The 15,639-nt window shown below is 44.6% G+C and overlaps 1 long non-coding RNA gene across 1 annotated transcript in view; it reads left to right on the plus strand.

The window, feature by feature from the left end:
* Positions 1-8,038: 8,038 nt before the first annotated feature.
* LOC148091994 (uncharacterized) overlaps positions 8,039-15,639 on the plus strand; it is a 103,696-nt gene continuing 96,095 nt past the window's right edge. The window contains exons 1-2 of the long non-coding RNA XR_015715311.1: positions 8,039-8,121; positions 10,389-10,512. This is a non-coding gene — a long non-coding RNA (uncharacterized LOC148091994). The remainder of the gene's footprint in view (positions 8,122-10,388; positions 10,513-15,639) is intronic.

The following is a 15,639-nucleotide window of genomic DNA, read 5'->3' on the forward strand; positions in this document are numbered from 1 at the left end:
ATACCTACTTTCTTCAAGATTCAGCTATAGCACTGTTTCCTCTGAACTTCTTCATTGACCTCCTCCTTTCTTGGAATTCCAGTAAGCCTTGTGTGCACCACTTTCATACTACCTGTCTACTATGTTGTATTTCTTTGTTTATGATCTGTCCCTCCAGTTGGCCTATTGGGTCGTTGACAAGTCATCCCTGTATTCTCAGTATTAGCACAGTGCTTTGAATGGAGAAGGAGTACACTTAATGCTGAATATATCTGATTATTTTTTGAGTGCCTACTATGCGCAAGGAAGACTCTGCACTAGGTACTGTGATACATTTTACAGGTTCTTTTTCCTCTTAAAACACCTTGCTGGCCAGTCACGAGTATACTGGTGTTTCCATTCCCAAATGTCGTTGACCGTTCACGAGATAACGTGTTTCTGCACTTACATTAATTGAAGTAATTTCAAGGCCTGAAAGCAATGTAGAGTTTTAAAAGAACTCTCTAGATTGTTTTCTTACTTATCTTTGCTTAGGCTGATATTACAAGAGATGCGAGATCATGTTTTACAGAAAACAGTAACCAGCAGTAAAGATAAATCCTGCTAGGGCATGTAAGGTATGTTCTTCTAAGGGAAAGCGTAGTGAAACACGATATGTATGTAAAACTTGTTTAGGACCATGCCTGTAGATACATGTTATACAATATATCCCACTAAAATATATACATATATATATATAAAAATTAAAAAGTATATTTAAAAAATGTTAAAATATATACAATATGTTTAATACATATGGTAATATAAATATAAGATACGACAAAGTAAAGTACATTTAAGTTTATTCAGATGCTTTCATTTAATATTCAAGTGCGAAAAATAGCCATCTGCACTGATGAGTTCTGGCTCAAAACAGCCAGTCAGCAAGGCAATGTCTCAGTCTCCTTCATAGTTTCTGTATCCTGTCTGTCCCCTAATGTCCGATCTCAGCCTCCTTTCCCTCTACATATACACCCTGAGTCACCCCAAATTGTCAGCTTTAATTGCTGACAACTCCCAAGTCTGTCCTCCCAGTGAAGAACTCTCTCCCAAACTCCAGGTGCTCCCAGGCAGACAAAGCTGATTTTATCTTTCTTTCAACTATCTGGGATAAAAAGAAAGAATAAATGTAAAAATGTTTCTAACCCTGCCGGGAGTGGCTCAGCAGTTGAGCATCAACCAAGGATCCAGGAGATTGTGTTTCATGCAGGTATTAAATTAATTATTAAAGTAGACCAATATTATTGATATCAAAAGGTGAGCATAGGAGATTTTAAGTGGAAAAAGTTATAGGACAGTATGTATAGGACAGGATGCTGTTCTTTATTTATATATTACCATATATAAATATGCAAAATTAATATACATATTTAATTATTTGTCCATATGACTGGAAGGAAGGTCATTAAACTGTTGGCCAGAGTTACTCTGATGGGTGGGGTTTTGAGTGTTTTAAATTTCCTTTTATATGTTTTATATATTTTTGAAATTTTTTAATGAATAAATATTAATAAACAACAATAGAGATTTCTAAAAATTTCATCAAAATCTAAACCTCTTTTTCCTATTCAGAATTTTTTAAGGCCGCGTTGCAAAACGATTCTGAACTGCCAGAATCCAAAATGTCCTAGGGACACTTGGCAAAGTCTAGATAAATATTTGGTTGTTATGACTGCCAGGGGTGCTGCTAGCATCCAGTGGGTAAAGGCCAGGGATGCTGTTAAACATCCTTTTTTATACAGAACAGTTCCCCACAAGATAGAATTATCTATCCTCAAATGTCAGCACTGCAGAAGTTGAGAAATCTGTCAGATTTATCCTTATAAAGTTCTTTACCACCATCTGGTGGTAAGAGAAGGACCTGCAACTTCCCTGTAGCTTCACAGGGAATTCAGATGATTGAAGAAGGGCCTCAGAAATAAGATGGGAAGCCATAGGACGGATAGCTATAGTTCGAACAGGAGTTTGAACAGGGGAAGAGCAAGGAAAATTCATGGTTGAGAGGGTCTGTGATATTACTAAGGCTGATATTTACTTGTGAGGCTACTATTCTGTATTTGTAAACCCTACATTAAGATTCCCAGTTTCCAGTTTCACTGTGACTCCAGAGACTCAGAATAACTAGGTGGTGAGGCAAGAAAGGATTTGGGTAAACTTTGTGGATATAAGTTGTCAGAAGTAGAGGGGACCTGCAGTTGCTCCCATAGGCACCACCCTAGGACATAGGATGATAAAGCTGCTCGTTTAGGAATAATTCCAGCCCAGAGCATGTGGGACCAAGGAAGGGCTCCCTGTTTTGGCTCATGTTACCTACCGCCTCCATCTCAATGTCTCCTAAGGAACCTATTTGCAAGACCTGGCCTTTATTTGACTCTACCCTTCTTACCCTTACCCTGAAGGCCATGTAGAAAACAAACATCTATTCTTGTGCTGCTCATCAGTTTTACCTCTTTTATTCACATTCCACTTTCTGTTTCCTAATTATTGTTTACTAATGAGTAGTCCATCTGGCAGCTATGCCTCATGCTCCCCTTCACTGCCCTCCCCTGGACTTTGGGCCACTGCTCACTCTCCTGCCTGCTGGTCACTTTTCGAAAGCCTGCATTCTCTCACTTTTTGAAAGGATGCTGTTCTTTTCCAATCAGTGTAGGAACCTATGGAGCCCTTATTTCCATTTTGCATTATTTCTTTATTTTCTACAATCCTATGATTCAAATCTATTTAGATGTAGCAATCTATACCAAGTCCATGATCTCTTAACCATCTTTGAATTCCCTGTGGGTAATGGACTCTTGGCTGCCCCTCTGTTTCCCTTACTAGGGTAATTGCGGCCTCCTGGTTTCTAGTGGTTAAGTGCTTGCACATAATTTCTATTCCTTTCCAGCTCCATCGTCCCAGCTCTGGACTGATACTCCTGCGATCACCCCTGGCCTTCGGAGGAGAGCCACCACTGACCTTCTTAGTGAAGTCGGTGCCTCAGTATCACATTCCTAATGGCTTGGTGAATGGTGTGTCCTTCGGACTTTCCCATGAAATGTAACCCTCTTGTGGGCCTTCTGGCCTCATGTAGCATAACCATTCCAGTGTGCCCATCTCCCTGTCACCTTTAATTTTTTTCCCTGCATTGTCTTCCAAAAAACTGAGCAGGCATTTCTAGTCTGCCCAGTGTGGACTTTTGATTTCTCTGCGTCTCTAAGGGCCTCCCTTCTTTTCCTGAGTTTCCTCACAACAGTGAATTTGTCCAATCCAGAGGTGATTGCTTAATCATTGAACCTCAAATCCTGAGAAAATGTCCCCAAGGTGATGAATTGTTGCATATCCAGTCTTAAGTTCTAGCTCCCTTGACCAAGCACCCTCAAAATCATGTATTAGTGATACTCCCTTGCCACCTGCCAACACATACTAACTAGTTCTTGTGGCTCATTTTGGGTATAATCTCTTTTCATTTTTATCAGGTCCAGAGGTCAGCAACTCAGTTCTTCTGGGATTTTACCTTAATGATAGGCCTGCAGCCAGGAGAGCTTTAAAGTGGCTTCCAAGGGAGCCCCTTGTTGTCTTGAGAGGAAAGGCTTGTGCAATGTCATCCCCGCCTGGGGAAGTGCCAGCTCTCACTGTGGAGGCATGGGCTTGCTCTGTTAGCTCTGAGGTTTCAGTGGGGGGGGGCTGCAGACTTAAAATCCTTGGGGTATTCACTGAGATATCCATTCCTTGATCCAGGTGGAAGCTAATGGAAGCAGATGTGAAAGCAAACTGAATTACTACAGAGCTTGTGAGAATGAAGGGGGAAGCTCAGGGAAGTGGTCAGGCAGGTTAATCATAAAAGGTCCATGATATTTTCTAACCGAGGAGATTAATGTTATGTTCTAAATGGCATTCTTTCAATCTGTTTCCTACTAATTCTACAAATCTGAAGAGTTCTACTTGTGGAATGGCAGTGTGAGGAGCTTCATGGATCCATTCCTCACTGTAACAACAGAATTGGTGAAAATTATTTAAAAAGCCAACCAATTAAATTTTCCGGAAATTGTCCTAAGGCCTTACAGCCAAGGAAGGAACATTTTTTCAGGGAAACCTATTAAACTTGGTAACAACACTTAGAGTCTATTGATTGAGCCATGACTGCTCCATCCCTTCACTCTGAAGAGGTGTGGCCAAGAAGATGAGGCTTCCTTGCCCCACATCCCAGACAAGGGATAAGGTTTCTTTCTGAAAACAAAGGTCTCACCCTCTACCTTTCCCGTTGTCCATCTTGGCTAGAATATCACAGATGTGACCTTCACTGACCATCTGTTCTTCCACTTTCCCCTCCCCAATTTCCTGTACTTTCGAGGACCAAAAAACCCCACATTGCTTCCTGGAGAGGAGAGACAAGGCCGAGGTGTGCCGGCAGTCACCCCAAGAGCTTTAGAATCCAAGAACAATCCTATTCCCATTCCTTATCCAAGTTTAATAGAAACCTTCCACCCAGGCCCCATCTCTTTCTCTGAGGTTGCCTGTTCTCTCTCACTTCTCGAGCGTGTACTATCACTTTAAAAATTTTATTGTGTTTTGCTAAATCTTTCTGTCATGCTCACGAATCCTTTCTTGGGCCGTGACAAGAATCTGTACCCTGTATTGGTGTTAGGCTTCCTTTGGCCTCTGTGGGTTCCACCCGGCATCACTACTACCACCATCTAACATATTGGAACACTTACTCTGTGCCAGGCATATGCATTCTCTCAAGTAATCCTCACACCGCTATGAGGTGACACCATTTTACAAAAGAATAAAATGAAGCAGAGAGAGGTTGAGTAACTTACCGGTGGTCACACAGCAGGTAACTGGTGCAGGCTCTACGCAAAACCACGCAGTGTAAGTCCCGAGTTTGTGTTCTTCACCCCACTGCAAGCTGGCATTCTCCACCTCTCAAACCTGACTCATCTACTAATTTATTCCCTCACTTTAAATTGCTTCTCCCTTCTTCCTTCCCCTTTTTAGTTTTTACTGGGATAACTATTCTAATAAATCACTTGCATGTGATTCTCTGTCTTAGGTCTGATTCTGAGGAATCTCAGACATATTACCTTCCATACTGCTTCAGAATTGTGACAGTGGCTTCTCTACATCTTTGACTGGCTGATTAGTGTTGCAAATAGTGGTAACTGCTGATAAGGTATCAAAGGACATCAACACCTTAGAGGTGCATTTTGAGCTATAAGTTCAAATCACATTTATTGAGAACTTACTGTGTCCTCAACTGCGATTTCTCAAGGACCCCTTGTTGGATATTCCTGCCAGTGAAGTCCAGATGAGACTATCTGAGCCTATCAATGTGGCTCTAATAAGATGTTACTCAAAAGCAACAGAATAAGGATCTTAGGAGAAGCACTGAAACGTTATAACAACATATGCTTAGAGAATTGCTAGTGTTTGGCACTGTCCTAAATGCTTTCTATACAGCAGTTCATCTATTCTTTCCAACAACAGCATGAGGAATGTACTAGGCTGCAGACAGGGCACTTGAGCACGGAGTGGTCACATTACATGCTCCAGGTCTCACAGGCACCACTACAAAGGTAACAGTTTTGGTGATTGTCATGACAATGTCAATGATAGTACAGATGCTTTCCTTCACCCCCTTGTCCACTCATGCACCACAGCACTACCAGAAAGGGCTGAATAGCTTTTTCAGACCTTAAAGAAAGATTAACGAGAATTATAATTTTGAGGGAAGGGGAAAAATGGTATGTTTCATATGTCTTTCCCCATAGTCCAAAGGAAGAGCACTCCAAAAATTAAGGGGGGCAAGTTTTATTCACATCCTGTTGTAGTCAGCTCAGGCTGCCACAATATAAAAACTGACTGGCTGTCTTAGATCAAGAAATTAGATTTTCATAGTTCTGGAGCATCTAAGATCAAGGTTCTGGCTGGTTAGGTTCCAGGAGACGGCTCTCAATCGGGCCATAATCTTGCTGTATGACAACTTCTTTCCTTGGTGCACGAGGAGAGAAAGGGATCTCTCTTTTGATAAGGCCACTAACCCCATTATGAAGGCCCTGTCCTCATGAACTTATCCCCCCTAATTATCTCTCAAGGCCCCTCTCCCTCAATTACATTGGGAGTTAGGACTTGAACTGATGACTTTTGGAGGAAGGCACAAACGTTTAGTCCATAATGCACCCCCTTCCCTACGCTTTCTCTTATTCATATTCTCCCCGAGAGACTGTCTTACTTCAAACTTTCTCACTGTGAATTTTCATTTTCATTTAAGAAACTCATCTTATTGCTATTTGATCTTGTCTTAGAATCCATCACCCTCTTGGCCCCGTTCCTAGAGGCCTTGTGATTCCTTCTTTCCCTGTGCACTTGGGATCTCTTGCTTCACTTACTCTCCAAATCCTCTAAATCGACTAATGTGATGACCCCCAAGTCCTGGGTTACTAAGTTCCTCACTTTCAGTGACCCTTGTGAGAGCCACTTCACTGACCATGTGAACCTGACCTCTACTGCCCCTGCAGGTCTGACCCCCTCTATTCCTGTGAACTACACCTGGCCCCAGTATTTCCTCCTCTTGATGGTCACGTGGTTCTCACCCCTACTGACTCCGTTTCCTCCTCCAACACGGTGCTGACGGCGTCTCCCTCAGTGAGCCCAATCCAGTGACACTGTAATCCCCACAGCCCTGATCCCACCTTGGTGGCAGCTGTACTCTCTCCAGTGCTATCACAGAAATCCCCATTCCTACACAGTCATCTTCTCTCTGTCCCAATGTACTTCTTGCCAGTTTTGTTCTTATACCTTGAGTACAGCTTCTTCATCTCAGATAATAATCACACCACTTAAATGCCTGAGGAACTTACCAAAGATCTTTATTTATATACAATAATTTTGGATTGAAAACAAAGTTAATATATGATATATGATAATTCTTAGTTAAAAGCCATTATGGATTCAGTAAACAAATTAAAAAAACACCACCACCACCCATTCACGAATTGTCAACTGAAAATCGCAGTTTTCAAGGAGGAAGACGTGGGAGAGAGGCACCAGGCGATGCAGGGGTTCTGTTGCTGTCGCCATTTGAAGATGATCATATTAGGAGGTCCCTACTGAGACTATTTTCCAGAGAACAAAAAGGAAACTATAGTGTTTAAGAGCCCCCCCGCCCCCCCCCCACACACAAAATTTTTCTGTTCCAGGATTTCTTCTGTAGACATGGGTCATTTGACCTCAAACAGAGTTTGCTTGAAGCCCTTTGAGGGTACAAAGGCACAGATTCGGCACTTTTATCTGCATGCTCTGAGGACACAAGTTTGGGCTGCTGTTCCCTGGATTGTCTGTTTTCACGGTCTAGGGAGGGGTAGAGAGTGTGCCTGTAGATGGAAGCCAATGGATGCTCTATGTCCAACATGAAGAAATTCTCCTTTGTGTCAGGACTCCTTTAACTCCTCAGCTTTGGGAATCCAGCATAAGTCATTGTTTCAGAAGGTGTATATAGGTTTGCAGAATGCGGATTGATTTCCCCTCTCAGGTTCTTGGTGGCTTTAGAGTGCTTTTCCTTTTTCTTCTGATCATAATGCTATGGCTTGAATAGCCTGTTGATAAGCATTTCCTTACAGTTTAATAACAAAAAAAAATCTCTTGAAATATCAGAACCTAAAAACTATATATTCTTTGATATGTCATTACTGAAGTAATAGTTTTTAAAACCATTAATGGTGTAATCAAATCTGACTTTGTTCAGAGCCTTGATTAAAATGGCCCTTTTAACCTGCTCATAAATCTTGTTCCAAAAGCCAGTCAGACCTTCTTAGACTTCTATAATACTGGACTTTGAATACTTATGCGTTTTGAACCATTTTTTAAAAAAAATAAATTTTTATTGACTTATTTAGAGAGAGAGGAAAAAAGGAGAGAGAAACATCAATGAGAGTGAGAAATTCGATGGGCTGCCTCCTGCACGGCCCCTACTGTCGATTGAGCCTGCAACCCGGGCACGTGCCCTGACCAGAACTGAGCCCACGGCCTCCAGGCCCACAGGAGGAGCCACGCCGGCCAGGGTTTTCTTTCTTGTCACCAGAAGTGGACATGAGGACAACAACGAGGGAAGAGCCCTGCAGGAAGGTGAGCTGCTTCTTCCGTTCCTTCGCGTATTGTCAGCCCCACCAGCCCACAAGCGCAGCAGCCACGCGGGTCGGATTCCCCCAGCTGCTGCTCGCAGTGCGCGGGCGAGTCGCGCGGTCCCGCCGCCGCGTGTGGCGTGCGTGGTGTGGCGTGTGGGTGGGTGGGCCCTCCTGCTGCCCTCCCCGGGCCAGGGCTTCCTCGGCCTCCACTTTCCGCCGCGCGATGGGCCGCCCCCGTCTGCGCCGCCTCCCGGGACTAGGCGCGGGAAGGGGCACCAACGACGGCACCCCGTGCGCGCAGCCCTCGGCGGGTCGCACCGTGGCGCTGCTCCAGCTCCGCTTCCGCGAGGCAGCCGCTGTACTTGCGCCCGCAGCTCCCGGTTCCCGCGGCCGGCGTGCCGGAGAACACGCAGAAACAGCCCCGCCTCCCGCCCGCGGCTGCCCCGAGGCCAGGAGGGCCCCGGCCTCCGGCGCTGCAGAGCCGTCCGGACCTCCTCGGGCGGGGGCACAGCATCCCGGTCCTCCGGCGGTGCCCAGCCAGTAGGCAGCCGCGACAGGGTACCCCGAGCAGGGAGGGGGCCACGTGTCCTCCCCCCGGGTTCTCAGTAGGAGCCGAGGGGAGACGCACCTCATCCTGCCGACTGCGCCAAGTGTTGGCAGAGGGAGGCTGCAAGGGGTGATTGGGGCGAGATCCCAACGTCAAGGCCAAGGCGGCGCGCGGAGCCGACATTGGGAGAAACAGCTCCTGCCCGACTGTGTGCGGGGCTGGTTATATAGACCCCGGGCAGCGGCGCGCTCTCGCCTGCGCAGGGACATTCTGCGGAATCGTTCTTACATAAGGCTAAGCCGCATGCGCAGGGACGGCATGCTGAATCATTCTTACATGAGGCTAAGCCGCATGCGCAGGGACGGCATGCTGAATCATTCTTACATGAGGCTAAGCCGCATGCGCAGGGACGGCATGCTGAATCATTCTTACATGAGGCTAAGCCGCATGCGCAGGGACGGCATGCTGAATCATTCTTACATGAGGCTAAGCCGCATGCGCAGGGACGGCATGCTGAATCATTCTTACATGAGGCTAAGCCGCATGCGCAGGGACGGCATGCTGAATCATTCTTACATGAGGCTAAGCCGCATGCGCAGGGACGGCATGCTGAATCATTCTTACATGAGGCTAAGCCGCATGCGCAGGGACGGCATGCTGAATCATTCTTACATGAGGCTAAGCCGCATGCGCAGGGACAGCATGCTGAATCATTCTTATATAAGGTCACCGTCGTGGGCACGGGTGGGATGGTCGGGGTCGGGACAGTCCGCCCAGAGTTGCAGGCCCCACCAGCCCTCCCAGACTCACACCCGCCGTGCAGGGGGCTTCAAGAAGCCGCCAAGAAACCAGTTGAGCTCAGATGTTGCCTTTCTTTGAGCTTCCTCCACTGTTTCTGCAGACTCAGAATTGGGCATCGCTTCCATGAGGTGATTCCGGGTTTCCTGTAAGATTTTAATTAAGTCAGACAATTGGGAGATGCAGATAGGCTCTTGCTGTGCCTGTGACTGGAAGATCCACTGCATGATGGACTGAGCCTGAGGAAAGTTTTTCACTCTGTAGATGTGAGGATCCAAAAGGCTGCGCAATTGAGATTTAATAAACTCAGTTTCACCAATGGAAGATTTTTGGCAAAAGTTAACAGTGTTTACCAGAAAACTCTGCAGACCACAATCTGGGAGGCATATGTTAACCCAGGTGTCATAACTTTTTGACTTTTGCATGAAATTGATCAGTTTTTGAAGCTGCTCTTTGGGATCAGATACCTCCCAGGATTTCACATCCTCTAGGAAAACCCTAGCTTCCTCCCTGACACTCAGTAATTCTTCTCCATCCTGGATCTGGGCAGTGAGGCCAGTCAGAGCACTGTAGCTGTCTTTCAGTAACCTAGCTACCTGAAGAGGATCCTTAAAATCACTCCTGTGGCTGAAGAGAATGATGTCCCAAATGGGCACCAGCTGAAGCCCCCTGTCAATGACATTCCAGGTTTGATTACAGGCAACTAGGCCAGCTTTCCACTGGAGAAAGCCTTTTGCTTCTGGTGGGCCACCTGTCTGTGTCACAAATAATTGGACTTTGGTTTGGAGATTTTGGAAGTTTGTGCTTTTGGTGGCAGTTTTTGAATGAGAGTCTGACACCTCTGCACCTGCAGCTACTTTCACTCCAGAGCATCTTATGTAAGCATTCAGGGCCTCTGCTGACTGCTGTTTTACTTCTTCCAGCTGCTCACTTCGGAAACCCTCTGAAACGGCTTTCCACCAGTAGATTCCTCCCAGGTGCAGAGGGCCCTGGTTGGCATGAGAGCCAAACCTGTGGAAGAAAGCTTCAGTCCTGTGCCTCAGCAAGGTGAGTCTGTCTGGGTCTTCAGGCTGTCCCAGAAGGTCTTCAATGCATTTCAGTTCCTGGAGGGCAGCCTTGGAGAACTGGAGCTTATCAATGGGAAAGTGGCAGGAGGCAAGTGGGACATAACTGAACTTGGTAGAGCAGAAATAAGAGTGATCAGAACATGACTGTCGGGTTTCCTTGGATTCTGAATGTTTGCTGTGGTCCATACCAGCTTCCAAGCTAAATCCCCAACCTCTGTTCTTGGCCGAGATAGTTACACTGAAGCCCAACTTCTCCATTGTCTGGGTGAACATGGATTCTGCTTGAGAAGATGTAAATTCCTTGGTTTCCATCCGTGTGCCCTGCTCAGGGCCAGAGAAGGTGAATTTCTTGGGGACACTCAGTAGGTCTTCTCTCCTCTCTAGAAAGCTCCCATGGTAGCTTGTTATGTAAATTCCCTGCAGGGCCAGCCCTCCAGATGCCCATCTCACCAGATCTCTGTCTGGGACATTTTGCCTGTGAGGAAATGTGCCCTCCATGAGGCTCTGTTGTCTCTGCATAGTTTTCAATTTTTTTCCTGAGGTCCTTTCCGGGGGTGGCCCGTGCTTTTGGGGGGTCTTTGTTGCCTGCCTCAGCTCTGCTTCTTTTTTCCTCACCGCCTCTTCTTGTTGTTGTCTCCCTTCTGGCACTTAGTCTCTTTGTACCTGCTGGGCCTGCTCTGCCTTCTCCTTTTCCTTTTCCATTTCCACCTGAGGCCCCTGTAAAGCTGAAAGGCTATCTGAGCATGACAGATGAAGCAGCTTCTCCAGGGCCCCTTTCTCCCAAGAATGCTTGGCCTGGGATTTCAGCTTCTGGAGATCTTTTTCTTCTAGGTGTCGCAAGGCCTGGGCACTCGTCACACCCAGGTGCTTCTGTAGCTTTGGCAACCAGTATTCAACTGCAAGTCCTACTGCACTCAGCAACTCTTAGAGATGTTGCTTTTTTTTGTCTTCTTCTAAGGGCTTACGAGGGGTGGATTTTGCTGTGCCCATGGCTGTGGAAAGCAAAGACGCTTATTTAGCTTATGTCATGACCTTTGAAATGGACAGCCACATGGTCAAAATAATGAGTTTCCTAAAGATGAAAATGTTTAAGGCTTTCTTATCCCCTCCTTTCATTCTTTCAACAAATCTATTTTTTTTTTAAATGTATCTTTATTGATTTCAGAGAGAGGAAGGGAGAGAGAGAGATAGAAACATCAATGATGAGAGAGTTGTCATTGATCGGCCGTCTCCTGCATACCCGGACTGGGGATCGAGCCCTCAACTTAGGCATGTGCCCTGACCAGGAATTGAACCCTGATCTTCTGGTCCTAGGTCAATGCTCAACCACTGAGCCTTGCCGGGCCAGGCAACAAATCTACTTTTTTTTAACACTTTAAAATGTGTGTGTGTGTGTGTGTGTGTGTGTAAGACATCTTTGTGAGTATTCTCAATATGGACTTCTTTTATAGTGGCCAGGTGAATTGCAACTCAGTAGCCTGGCTTTTAGCACATTCTGTTACACAGAATCAATTGCATGTGGAGCTTTAAGCTGTGGCACCACCCATTATCATTTAAGGTTAGTTTTTGTTAGACTTGTGTTGAATAGTTCTCTCCCTGTCTTTGCAGTATTTGTACTTAGGTCATGTAATGTTTATTAAATCTCCTGATGTTTAAAATGCACTTGTTGATGTCACATCATGGTGGCATAAATTCTTTTCCTGTTGGTCCCCATTTTAAAACAACAAATTAGACTCTCATCCTTGAAGAAAAGTGCCTCTGTGGGAATTGTGGAACTTAGCACATTATGTCAAGGGGTGTCAGAGGAATTTTGTCCACTTGGATCTGGTAATAGGCAGAAGACCTCAGTTTGACTTGTGGAATCAGCAGAGCCAATGGACCTACCTCAATCATGGGGAGGACTGACATAGACAGATACCCACAGATAAGAGAGAATTTGTAGAAGTCCAGTCTTCTCAAGGAGAGATTACAGCATGAGTTTGGTGACATTGCACTGGCTAAACAATCTTGTGGTGGCCATCTCTTCAGTAGGAATAAATAAAAGTTGTGAGTGAATGCCTGCCTATCATGGTTGTATGAGACATGGTAGAGAAGCACACTGCTTTCCACCACCACTCAGAGTACTGGGGCAGGACCTCCAACTAGTGGGAGGGAAGAGATGGCAAAGAGGCAGATAAAATATCAAAAGGCATTAAAGGAGTGAGGTCCCTGTTCATTATGCTCAGGGCTTTAGCAGAAAGGGCTCCCATGTTCCTCTGAGGAAACCCCACTTGAGGATCTCCTACTGGGTCTGTAGGCATTACCCAACCCCCAAGGCTTAACCCCCAACTCCCCCAACTCTGTGGTCAGCTCCTTTTATTGCCTAATGTCGTACTATCAGAAAAACACACCAGGATCCTTGTGCAAAGGAGAAACCATGCACTTGATCTATATAGGGCTTTGTTCTTGAAAACAAAAATTTTTTCTCCAGTAGCTGGTTTGGTGAATGGTAAGAACTAGAGAAGCCATAAAAGCTTAAGAATTCTGCCACAAGTGAGCAAGAAAAAGGTCTCAGGTGTACCCATACAAAGGCCAATAAAACCCTGATATAACAGCTCCAATAGACAGAAGAGCCCATCTAAAAGGAACTGGTAAAGAAGGATGTGTCTGCAACTTCAAAAGCAAAAGGAGCAAGGTAATATTATAAGGACATAAAAGAATCAAGGAAACAGCCCTGGCCTGTGGGGCTCAGTGTGTAGAGCACCCACCCATGCACTGAAGGATGACGGGTTCAATTCCTGGTCAGAAGCATGTACCTGGGTTGTAGGTTCGTTCCCAGGCTCCAGTCAGGGCACATGCAGGAGGCAACCAATTGATGTGTCCCTCTCACACCCTCACATTGATGTTTCTCTTTCTCTCCCTGCCTGCCCCTTCCACTCTCTTTAAAAATCAGGGGGAGCCTGGCCAGGCATGGCTCAGTGGTTGAGCATCAACCTAGGACCCTGGAGTTCGCAGTTTGATTCCCAGTCAGGGCACATGCCCGGGTTGTGGGCTTGATCCCCAGTTGGGAGCGTGCAGGAGGCAGCCGATCAATGACTCTCTCATCATTGGTGTTTCTCTCTCTCTCCCTCTCCATCTCTGAAATCAATAAAGATATATTTTTAAAATAAATAATAAAACACATCCATGCGTGTAAATATACCAATGGGAAAATATCCTCAGGTGAGAATTAACCACAACCATCAAATAAACAAGGAAACATCATGACCAAAAGGTAATAAATTGCAGTAGTTTAGCTCAAAGTCATGGAATTTTGTGCCCTGGCTGACAAAGAATTCAAAATAGTTCATTTGAAAAATTTGACTAAAAATAAGAAAACTCAGAAAGACAATTTAGCAAAACCAGGGGAAAAAAAAATCTGTGAACAAAATGAAATATCTACAAAAGGAATAGAAATCATTTTAGAACTGAAGAATTTAATGAAGGACACTTGGGCTATTTCCAGATATTGGCTATTGTAAATAATGCTGCTATAAGCGCAGGAATACGTATATTCTTTCTGATTGATGTTTCAGGATTCTTAGGATATATTCCCAAAACTGGGATCACTGGGTCAGAAAACAGCTCTATTTTTAATTTTTTGAGGAAACTCCTTACTGTTTCCATAGTTGCTACACCAAGTTTGCATTCCCACTAACAGCCCACTAGGGTTCTCTTTTCTCCACATTTTTGCCAGCACTTGTTTGTTGATTTATTGTTGGTGGCCATTCAGGTAGGTTACAGGTGAGATATCTCATTGTAGTTTTTATTTCTATTTTTCTATTAGTGACCTTGAACCTTTTTCAGATGTCTCTTGGCCATCTGTATGTCCTCTTTGGAGAAGTGTGTATTCAGGTCCTTTGCCCATTTTAAAAATTGGATTGTTTGTCTCCTTGGTGTTGAGTTATATAACTTCTTTATATATTTTGGAAATTAACCCCTTATCAGATGTCAACATTAAAATTTTTAATAAAACAAGAATTTAATGAAGGAAGTGGAAAATGCCGTAGAGAGCACCTGTATTAGGGTAGAGCAAGTGGAAGACAGAATAAATGAGTTAGAGGACAGGAACTTTTAAGTAGCCCAATTAGAAAAGAATTTTACAAAATGAAAATGAGCAAAGAAAGCTCCCATGATCTGTGGGATTCCATAAAAAGAACAAAAATTAGAATAATCTGGATTCCATAAGAAGAGAGGAAGAGGCTGCAGAAAGTTTACAGTAATAATAGCAGGACTTCCTAAACTTGGGAAGAGAATTGGACATCCAAGTTCACAAAGCTGATAGATCACTTTATTATCTCAATTTAAAAGACCTTCTTTAAGAAACGTTATAATGAAAGGGAAAAACCAAAGCCAAATTGGGAATCCTAAAAGCAGACGGGGGGCGGGAGGGGGGGGATTGTAACCTACAAAAGAAGCTCCTTTAGGCCATCAGCAGATATCTCCACAGAAAGCTTATAGCTAGAAGAGCATGGAATGACATATTCAAAGTATTGAAAGACAAAGAGTTGCCAGACAAGAATCCTCTGTCAAAGTTATCCTTCAGATATGTAGGAGAAATAAAGACTTCCCCAGACAAACAGAAGCCGAGGGCCTTCATCACCAGTAGACCCCCTTTGCAAGAAATGATGAAAGAAGTTCTTTAACCTAAAGTTAAAAGATGTCATTCAGGAACATGAAAACATGAAATTATATAGCACACCAATAAAAGTCAATGTTTAGAAAACTCTAATTGTAGCATACCATTGTGTGTTAACTACTTAACTATAGTATAAAGGTTAAAGAAAAAGAATATTAAAAATAACTTTAGCCCAGCCGGTGTGGCTCAGCGGTAGAGCATCAACCAAGGTTGCAGGAAATCACGGTTCGATTCCTGGTCAGGGCACATATCCGAGTTGCGGGCTCGATCCCCAGTCAGGGGCGTGCAAGAGGCAACTGATCAGTGGTGTCTCTCTCATCACGATGTTTCAACTCTCTCTCTCCCTCTCCCTTCCTCTCTCTCAAATGAATAAAGATATATCTAAAAAACAAGACAAAAGAAAAACTTTAGCCACTATAATAGTTAAAAATTATACGATATGTGAAGAGG

Source organism: Miniopterus natalensis, chromosome 11 (genome assembly GCF_054644295.1).
Source record: "Miniopterus natalensis isolate mMinNat1 chromosome 11, mMinNat1.hap1, whole genome shotgun sequence".
NCBI classification, from domain to species: Eukaryota; Metazoa; Chordata; class Mammalia; order Chiroptera; family Miniopteridae; genus Miniopterus; species Miniopterus natalensis.